This window comes from Alligator mississippiensis, chromosome 3 (genome assembly GCF_030867095.1).
Source record: "Alligator mississippiensis isolate rAllMis1 chromosome 3, rAllMis1, whole genome shotgun sequence".
Taxonomy (NCBI): Eukaryota; Metazoa; Chordata; order Crocodylia; family Alligatoridae; genus Alligator; species Alligator mississippiensis.
The window spans coordinates 42,151,405-42,161,404 of record NC_081826.1 but is presented as its reverse complement, the minus strand read 5'-3'; positions in this window follow the sequence as shown (position 1 = coordinate 42,161,404).

Genomic DNA, 10,000 nt, shown 5'->3' with positions numbered 1-10,000 from the left:
TTTGGGCCCAATCCAAAGTCCATTGAATTAAATAGGATTCTTTCCATTTAATTTACAAAAGTCATATGCATGAATCCATGAACTTTCTTCACCCTGATTCACCCATTTCAGGGTGTGTATAAATACAAATGCACGCTGTATGTTACCAGTAGCAGGAGGAAAAGGAGGAGGGTGGAGGATTATTAACAATAACAACTCCTCCTCCTTCTCAAGGGTCCAAATAGATTCAAGGTCCTGTTGTGCAAGGTGCTGTACAGATATATTAAGACACTGCCACTATTGAGGAGAACATATAGTTCAATTGCCACAACAAAGGTAAGTATACAGTAGAACAAAAGGGATAGAGAAAACAAAGCAGCAATAACTAGATTATGTAATTATGCTATAAACCAGTGTGCTGTGCATCACTGGAAGGTTTCCAGCCATATCAAAATGTTTGTTTTAACTGCTCTTTGGGAATCAGTCTGAAATATGATTCACAAACCAGTTATTATATTTTACATCTACCAAAGCCTGGTTCAGGTCACACTGAAATCATTGCTTCAGTGAGTGCTGGATTAGGCTCTTGATAAACCATTTTTAGCCATGGTCTCTACTTTCAAGTATGTACATTTTTTTGCTGCCCCACTTGAGACACCTGCGGCCTGACTTTCAGAACTGCTGACCCTTCACAGTTCAAACTGAAGCCAAAGACTGCAATGGTACCCAGTAGGGCTGTGCAAAGCTTCGGGTGGCGATTCAATTCGGAGGAGATTCGGCCCGATCAGTGGCCGAATCTCCAAGTCGAATCAAGGGACCAATTCTTAAAAGTCCGAATTGATTCAAAGCTCTCCAAATATTCAGAAAAGATTTGGAGAGCTTTGATGATTCGGACAGTCCCTGGTGGCTGCAGCAGGGAGCTGCAGCTGACTCAGAGCTGGTAAGTAGGGGCAGGAGTGGGGTGCGGGGGGGGACACCATGGGGGGGACCCCTGCCAGCCCCCCTGGCCCCCGCCCACTCCCCCAGCTCCCCTATGGCTGCCCCCACCAGCCCCAGCTCCTGGCACTTTAAAGAAAAGCCCCAGTACTCACTGGGTGCTGCCGGGCGGGGAGTGCAATCCCCGTTGTGCCCCACTGCCCTATGTTGCATGGGGGGCTCTGCCATGAGTCCCCCAAATCACTACATTGAATCACTGTCACCCAAATTGGCCAAATCCAAATTTGAAGCAAATACTAGTCACTTCACACAGGCCTAGTACCCAGCACTCATAGAAACTGTGGCAACTAAAATGAGTGGGCATTTGTTAAAAGTTAGACCTCAGTCTTTGTGCTGTAATATTTTTTAAATGAAGGTAGAACAAACCATCTCTCAGGAACATATGAGAATGTATTAATATTCATAAAGTGTTTGACAGCCTTGGATTCAGAACTGTGCAAAAAGGGAGAAAAAAATTAAAAGTAAAAGTATTTAGTCAGGCTCACCCATAGGTGCATTAGAAGTGTTTTGCTATAGTTTTCCTATTGCATTTGAATTGCAAAAAATTGCTATATTTTGAGGAAAGGGAAATGAAATTCCACTAGGTTTTCCTTTAATATTAGGCTATCTTTTCCCCTTCTCCCTAAAATTGGCTTTTTTGGAAGAGAAATCTTTTTTATATCAAAGTTTAATACAGGTTTCCCTCACTTTATTCAGGTTCTGTATGTGCAAATTCACTCTTATGTGATGCCCCCTTTTATACCAAAAATTTGTTATATGCGAGGTAAATTCACTTTTAAGCAATCAGTGTGGTGAAAGCCTGCAGTCAGCTGTTTTGTGTGGTGCATTGTGGGAGTGACATGCACCAAAATGTAGTCTCCTGTGTGGATCTGTGCTCCTCGCTCATTGTCTGCAACACATGCTTTTGTAGTTGCCATCCCCATTATAATAGTGCCCTGTGCTTGTGTGTATTGTCTGCTATTGGTGAGTACCAAAATTGTCTTTTAAAAGTAGTAGAAATGGGTCTGGAGGTCAGTACAGTTGAGGTCTTAGAATGTATACCTATTTGTTAGATTGTAAAGTGAGTTTCCTTTATGCGAATTCAAGTTATGCGCCGTTTTCTAGGAACGCATGTACAGCATGAAGCGAGGGAAACCTGTAAATAGGAATTAATAGCTTAGTTTCAAAACATACAACCTGTGCATATCTCATTCTATGAGGAAGTATGATTCTGGAAGAATCTCACAAAAAGGAAAATTTTAGGAGCTAGGAGATGGCTTGAAACAAGTTTTGGAATTGGGATTTTTTTCATGAAACTTTATGGAGGGATTTTTGTGATCTGTAGTACTTACAGAGGTGTCAAAGGGTAAAATTCATCTCTGCACCTAAGGTCCAAGCAACACTGAACTCTCATCTCAGCTTTATTTGGTGAATTTGTTTGAAACTTCATAGCATATATGTTTCAGTGATTGCTGTAGACCAGTGGTTCTCAACCTTTTTGACCAAAGGAACCTTTTGGAAAATACACTTTTTAACTACAGAAAAATAATACAGCAATTCTTCTATTGTGAAGAACTCAGAGCACAGCAAGTCAGAATGTCCTTGACACTATGGATCCCTATTAAAAATCTCTGTTTATCTTATGAATTGTATAGGTGTTTGCATACTTAACCATGCTAATATTGTACAGCAGCTTTAAAAGTATCTCAAGGCACCCCAGGGTGCCATGACACCCTGCTTGAAAATCACTGTTATAGATGCACCTTGAAAAACCTTCACCAGATTTCTCATCAATTTTTTTGTTATGGCCTACTTATGCTTATTTCACCATGAGTGATTCACAGTAAAGTTTCACATCAGTGACTCATCGGCTTCCTTTAGAGATATGGCTAAAGCAATGCATTCAGTCTAAATATGGGAGCATAAGCACCACTGATTTTTTTTTCCCCTCCCCTTTTTTCCCTATAAAAAACTTTTAAGTATTTCATTTACTTTTGAAAAGGTGATTTACCGATCAGTTCCAAAGGCTAAGATGCTTATAGATGCTTTGGACTCTAACTTGCATGAACTTATATAGGACTCTGGCCCCTAAATAATTTTAAGGATCTGGGCTTCAGCTGCTTCTGGAAATTCTAGTCTAAGTACTTAGCAGTGAGCTGGGGTGTGGTGGGAAAGCATTGAGAGTGAGCCATTTGTCTTGGTTGTCCACTGAGTTTTTTGACATAGTTCTGGAAAGAACATTAATTTTCCAGATTATTTTAACTACCAAATTGCTCCTTGTTACTAACCTCCATCTTTTCTTCTTAGGTGATGAACTAGCACTCCTCCCTCCTCCTTTGCCAGAGGTAACTGAGCGCATGTGGCTATGGCCAGGTAGGGTTCTGGGAGGCGTAGTGTCTGTAGGCATGGGGAGGGTATGTGCTGCTCTGTCCAGAGGATGGCATGCGGAGTACCCCTCTCCACAGCTCTACACTTTCACATAAGTCAAATATTATTTTTTCTTAATATGGTAAACTGTGCGTTCCTTCTCAGCATATTTGTCTGTCTGCCCCTCTCAGGCTTGTAATGTAAACCTCTGAAGTTGGTGTAACTGGACCAGGAATTTAAACTGGCAAAGCTATGCCATGTGAACTAGCAGAAAGTTGAAGAACTCTGAGTATACCCAAATAAATAGGGCTGCTTTAGGAAACTCTGAATCAGCTTGCAGATGTTCAGTTAATCTGATTTGGGACCTACAAGAAAATTTCTGTTGGCTTTTGTAACCATACTGTCATAGGTGCTGACTTTGGTTTTTGCCAGTGGGTGCTTGTAGACATAATTCCCCCCCCCCCCCCCCAAAAAAAAACAACCAAACCAACCCCAAACAAACAAAAACCCCAGTGCTTTATTTTAAACTTGGCGCATTTCCACACTAAGTCCTGAACTTGCCTAGAGAGGTAGCACGTTACTTCAACCCAACTTACCCAATGTTTGTATGTAAAAATTGGGAGCTTTAGTGAGGATTTTCTGACACTTTTATGTAATAACTGATTGAATCAGCTTTAGTTAAAAGTGCCAAAAAGCCCCGCTGAAGCACCCAATCTTTACAGACACTGCAGGGTTTGGTTAAAGTAACACTCTGCTGCTTCCAGTAAAGTGCAGAGTTTTTTTGTTTGTTTGTTTTTACATCTGCAAGCAGCCACAGAGATCTAGCATGTAAAACCAAAACGGCCATGGCTCATGGGTGCTGAGCACCTGCTAATTTTTTTTGGGGGGTGCTTGAGCCCCAGAACACCCATGGTGTTGGCGCCTATGCATACTGTCATTATTTTGTATTTCCCCAAGTATATAATTATGTAATGATCTCAGTAGATATTGAAGGGTGATCCCACACAATTCACCTCTATGGACTTTCTCACAATCTCAGAATGCAAAGTTTTATTTTAATTTTTTGTTCTATTTCTCAAGGTTTTTCTTTCATAGTCATTTCATAAGAGAAGCTGGCAAAAGTAATGGAGCTAATGTTGCTTTTTATGGCGTTTGACTTTACCATGAATCAGTGACAGCATAGCTTTTCTTCAAGCATTCAATCTTTTTTGGGCACTGTGTTAGATTAGAACCATATTGTACCTTGCTCACAGTTATTAACTTAATATATGGGTACAAAGTGTGGAGCTTGTCTTGCATTCTTCATGCATCCAAAACACACCCTGACATCAGGGAAACAAACTATGGCAGGCTAAGTATGAGAGAGAGAAGATGTTTATGATATAGGAATGGCTTTTATTTTGCTCAATCTGGTACAGAAAATTAAAATTATATAGGAAATTGACTTTCCTGTTTGGGATCAGTTTTGTTTTTGAAAAATTACTACCAACTTTGTAAACATTAAAATAGAAGCAATAAAGATGTGAAATTTCACACAGGGGATCTACAATGTTTGGATAATTATAAGCATATGGTTGCTTTACATGAGGTCTCTGTTATACTTTTATTTACAAGTGCTGTGGGAAAACAGAGGTTCTCAAATTCAGTGTTTATTTACATGTATAGAGAATGTCACATTTCCCATTAACCTGTCATAATCTGTATTTCTGTTTTAGAACTCCAGCTATATAAACTAAACCACCAGTTCTACTATCATTTATAATTTGTTCAGCTATACTGCTAATTCAGACAATTTCAATTGTTTCTACATAATGTACATCCTGCTGCCAATACCAAAATGGGGAATGAGTTATAATGCTGGTGCATGCACAGCTCTACAGGACTAATTTCAACAACCAAGGGTCTAACATTGAAAGGCTGCTGCTTGGATTCGGCTTCACCCATTTTTAAATGTCTCATAGTAGTCTAACATACCATGTTTAGGCTGCCTTTTCATTAAGCTACAAGCACTGCCCAGGGTGAGACTGAGCACTGTTTGTGAGGTGCTGAGTAATCTCGGTTACCATTCCTGTACGATGCAGAAAGAACTCAGGCAGGGACTAATCAGACTCTATATTTGTGGGCTGGCTTAAAGAGCGCAATCCCCAGCACTCAGCAAGCACGCTTTTGAGATTGTTAGCTTAATCACAATGCACTCAATAAATAATTTTTGCTATGCAATCTTTGACATTTTTTTTTAAATAATACGTTTGATCATTTTCTTACATGTTTGCCATTTTAAATACCAATATTTGCCTGCCTGCTTGGGCAAATTTTTTCCTAAATATTCTAAGGCTTCCAATATTGGCTTCCTATGGGCTAATGTTGTGAAATGCTGTGCACTATTACAAATTACTGTGAGTCTGCCTACCATCTCAAGTATAACAGAAACAATGAAAAACAGTTTCCTTTTTACAAGGACTCTTAACCTTTTTTAAGAATTGCATACACACTACTTGAACCAAAGGCATAAGGGATTGACCTGTTTACTTTTTTTCATCTTCCTGAGCTTTAACAAATTTTCTTTGTTTGGTGCTCTTATTACTCTGACATTACCTAGGTGCTTCTAAAAACCAATATTGTTCTCACAGACTACACCAAGAATGCTATGGAACTCCTACCCTGCTGCTCTAGCATCAGTGCAACCCCTCAAATGACAGTGAGGAACACTGAGGGCAGGGGTACACAACACCACTCACACTGTATAACTTACATTGGTGTAAATCACTCCTGGATTTGGAGCAAATAGATGTGCAGCTATTCTAGAGTAAGTGCACACAATAGTGGCTGATAAAGCACATCACTGCTACGTGACAGGAAGCAAATAAAAAAAAAACCCTGAGATATATCATAGAGGTACAACATGTACACTGATATACCTTATAGTAGTCTAGTTTTACCCCTACAGGGTTAAGTCTACACCAGAATCAAGTAAGTTACACTGGTCTTGCATTTTCACATCATGTGTCTGCTCCTTTTTAACACCTGTATAAAGACCATGACAAAACTATAAACCTGTCATGCATCCATGCCCTGCTGGTCCAGGTGCTACCACAGCCCAGGGCAAAGAATTGCCCAGTTACACCTCTGCATTTTGTTCAAGAAAAGTGTTACATCACAAAACTGGATACAGTGCTTGGTGTTCCAGTTAATGCAACAACCTTTTGAGATCAAAAGCTGGGACACAATCCCACATGCTCTACAGGCCTCTGGAACTGGATATAATCTCCTGCATTTTTAGTTACTTTTTCTCGAGTAGAGTAGTGCTATGGGCCATCTAATTACTAGTAGTTCTGTTCAGGCACAAAGCTAATTAGTCTGGGCACAGTGCTGTGTGAATGAGGTACCAGGTAGGCAGCATCAAGTTGTACCAATTTAGGGATGATTTTTCAAATTCAAGACAAAAATTGTATTTCATGGAGTCCTCAGGGACACCAGAACACAACCCTGAAATCTGGACTGTCCTGGAGAATTTAGAATGGTTGCTGACTGGAATTCAAGTTACTGTCATTTGCTCCTAGAGTAACTGAACTGAACTATTTTGCACCATTATAAATGGATAAAGGATGCTAAAATGTTGCTAGTAGAGGCTTCACATTAGAACCATTGCCATAAGTACTGCCACAGTTAGAGTACAGCTTACTTAAATGAGCATATTAAGAAGTTAATATTTCCTTAAACATTGTCTGCAAAATGCATGCGCTGATCAGACATGTTCTGATTAGTTCTTTCCCCCTGTTTTTCCCTTTGAATTAAATATAAGGCTACATCATGATCTCACCAAAATCTTTGTTATTCCTGACACACGAATGCTAAGGTGGTAAAGTGAAGCATTCTTTTCTATTAAGGCTGCTGTTGTAATGCTGACAAAATATAGGTAATGTTAGAAATCATTTTGTGGAATCCATTTTATGTAACATAACTCTCACTACACAAATAGGAAAGAGGGTTGTAGTTTAACTTATAGATTTCATAGACATTAGGACTGGAAGGGACCTCGGAAGATCATCGAGTGCAGCCCCCCGCCCAAAGGTCAGGAAGTCAGCTGGGGTCATAGGATCCCAGCAACATAAGCATCCAATTTACTCTTGAAGGTGTTCAATGTAGGTGCTTGAACCACCTCCGATGGCAGGCTATTCCAGACCTTGGGGGCTCGGACAGTAAAGAAATTCTTCCTCATGTCCAGTCTGAAACAGTCTTGCAGTAGTTTATAACCGTTCGACCTCGTCATCCCTTGGGGCACTCTGGTGAACAAACATTCCCCCAGATACTGGTGGTCACCCCTGATAAACTTATAGGTGGCCATCAGATCACCCCTGAGCCTGCACTTTTCTGGCTAAAGAGCCTCATAGATCTCAGCCTGTCGTTGTAAGGTCTGTTTTCCTCACCTCTGATCATGCGCGTGGCTCTTCTCTGGACTCTCTCAAGCTTCTCCACATCCTTTTTGAATTTTGGAGCCCAAAACTGGATACAGTACTCCAGCTGTGGTCTCACCAAGGCTGAGTACAAGGGAAGAATGACATCCCGGGATTTGCTTGAGAAGCATCTATGGATGCAAGCCAGTGTTTTGGTCATTTTACTAACCGCAGCATTGCATTGCAGGCTCATGTTCATCTTGTGGTCAGTGATGACTCCCAAGTCTCTTTCTTCCGTAGTACTAGCCAGCATAGCACTGCTAACCCTATAAGGATGCTGCAGGTTTTTCCCCCCAAGGTGGAGAACCTTGCATTTTTTCAGTGTTAAACGCCATCAGGTTCTCATCCACCCATTTGCTGAGCCTGTCCAGGTCAGCCTGGATCACCCTCCTGTCCTCAGGTGTGGATGCTTTGCCTCGAAGTTTGGTGTCATCAGCGAACTTGGCCAGTCTGCTTCTAACTCCAATGTCCACATCATTAATGAAGATGTTGAACAATATGGGCCCAAGGACAGAGCCTTGGGGAACTCCACTGGTCACAGGGCACCACGAGGAGTGACTTCCGTCAACCACCACCCTCTGGGTCTGACCACGGAGCTAATTTCCTAGCTAGTGGATCGTGGTGGACCCAAGGCCACAATTGGCCAGTTTCGCCAAAGGTGATCATGGGATACCAGATTGAAGGCTTTTTTGAAGTCAAGATATATGATCTCAATCTCTGACTTGTCCAGGTGATAGGTCACCTGGTCATAAAAGGAAATGAGATTGGTCAAGCAAGACCTACTCGCAACAAACCCATGCTGGCTATCCCTTAGGATGTTGGCGTTGGCCAGTCCATTAAGGATGGCCTCTTTAATAAACTTTTCTAAGATCTTCCCCGGGATAGAAGTCAGGCTGATGGGCCTGTAGTTTGCTGGATCCACTTTCCTCTCTTTCTTGAAGATAGGCACCACATTGGCCTTCTTCCAGTCTTAATTAATTAACACTTTGATAGTTTCTCTTTATGAACAACCAACCACTCACTAACAACTTCCTCATATGCTAATGGATCCCACAGACAGTGGTCTGTCTATATTCATAAGTATTAATTAACACTTTGATAGTTTCTCTTTATGAACAACCAACCACTCCTAACAACTAAAACCAAGCAGTCTTGAGGTGTTTTAGTCATTAAAGATTGGAAAGAAAATGAAACTGAAAAGAATGCCACTATATATTAAACTACATGAAGTAGTCAAAACAATTGGGGATCTCTATATCACAACTTTTTAACAGATGTATGAAATCAATGGGGATTTTACATTTTCTTTTGAAAGAGCCAAAGATTAACCAATAAACAATGGATCGCATTTTAATCCATTCAGCTCTTTTTATCCAGTTCATCTTCTCTTGCTTAATATTATCAAGCTATCTTTTGGTTCCTGTAAATCTAAGTACTGCTTGTCAGGGATTTACCAAAAGGAGAAATTCTTCATATCAGCATTAGAAGAAATGAAACATAGGAAAATCTATATTACTTGGGACCTTCCCAAAAAATCTTAGAATTTTTAGTTCCTGTCTTTTGATTAATGATGTATATGAGGGCTGTCCAACTTCCAAGATGCCCGAGCCCACACATTCCAGAGACTACAGCAGCAAGGGCTCCACCAGGGCAAGCTGTGATCTCGCTCCCCTCCCCCTAGGCTGCACATCCTACAGATGCCTCCCTACCACTACACTGCATGCCTGCAAGCCTGTCACCACTGCTGCACTGAGCACCCATGACACTCCCCTACCACTCCACTTTGCACCCACATGGGTGCCACCCTGTTGCACCATGTACCTGAGAATCCCCCTAACCTCCAGCTGTACTGTGCAACCCAGGCTCACCTTCAGGTTCCTGTGCTTCTGTACTACCCTACCCCTGGGATGGAGGCAGGAAGCAATGGCCAGAGGAGAGAGGGGGAACCTAGAGACTGTGGCTGCTGTTGCAGCTGGAGCGATAAGGAACTCTGGTGGCAGGGGGCAATTGAACCCCTCAGGGCAGCATGTGGCTCATGAGCTGCCAGCTGGACAGCCCTGCTATAGGTTTTGCCTAACCCTTTTTTGACGTTAAATCTAGGTCCCATAATATTCTTCAACAATGATTATAAAGTTAATATTTATTCATTAATCCCAAGGTAAATCATTTAAAACACCATAAGTGCTTGGAAACACAGGGCACATCTCAACAAGTGTGCATGTGCA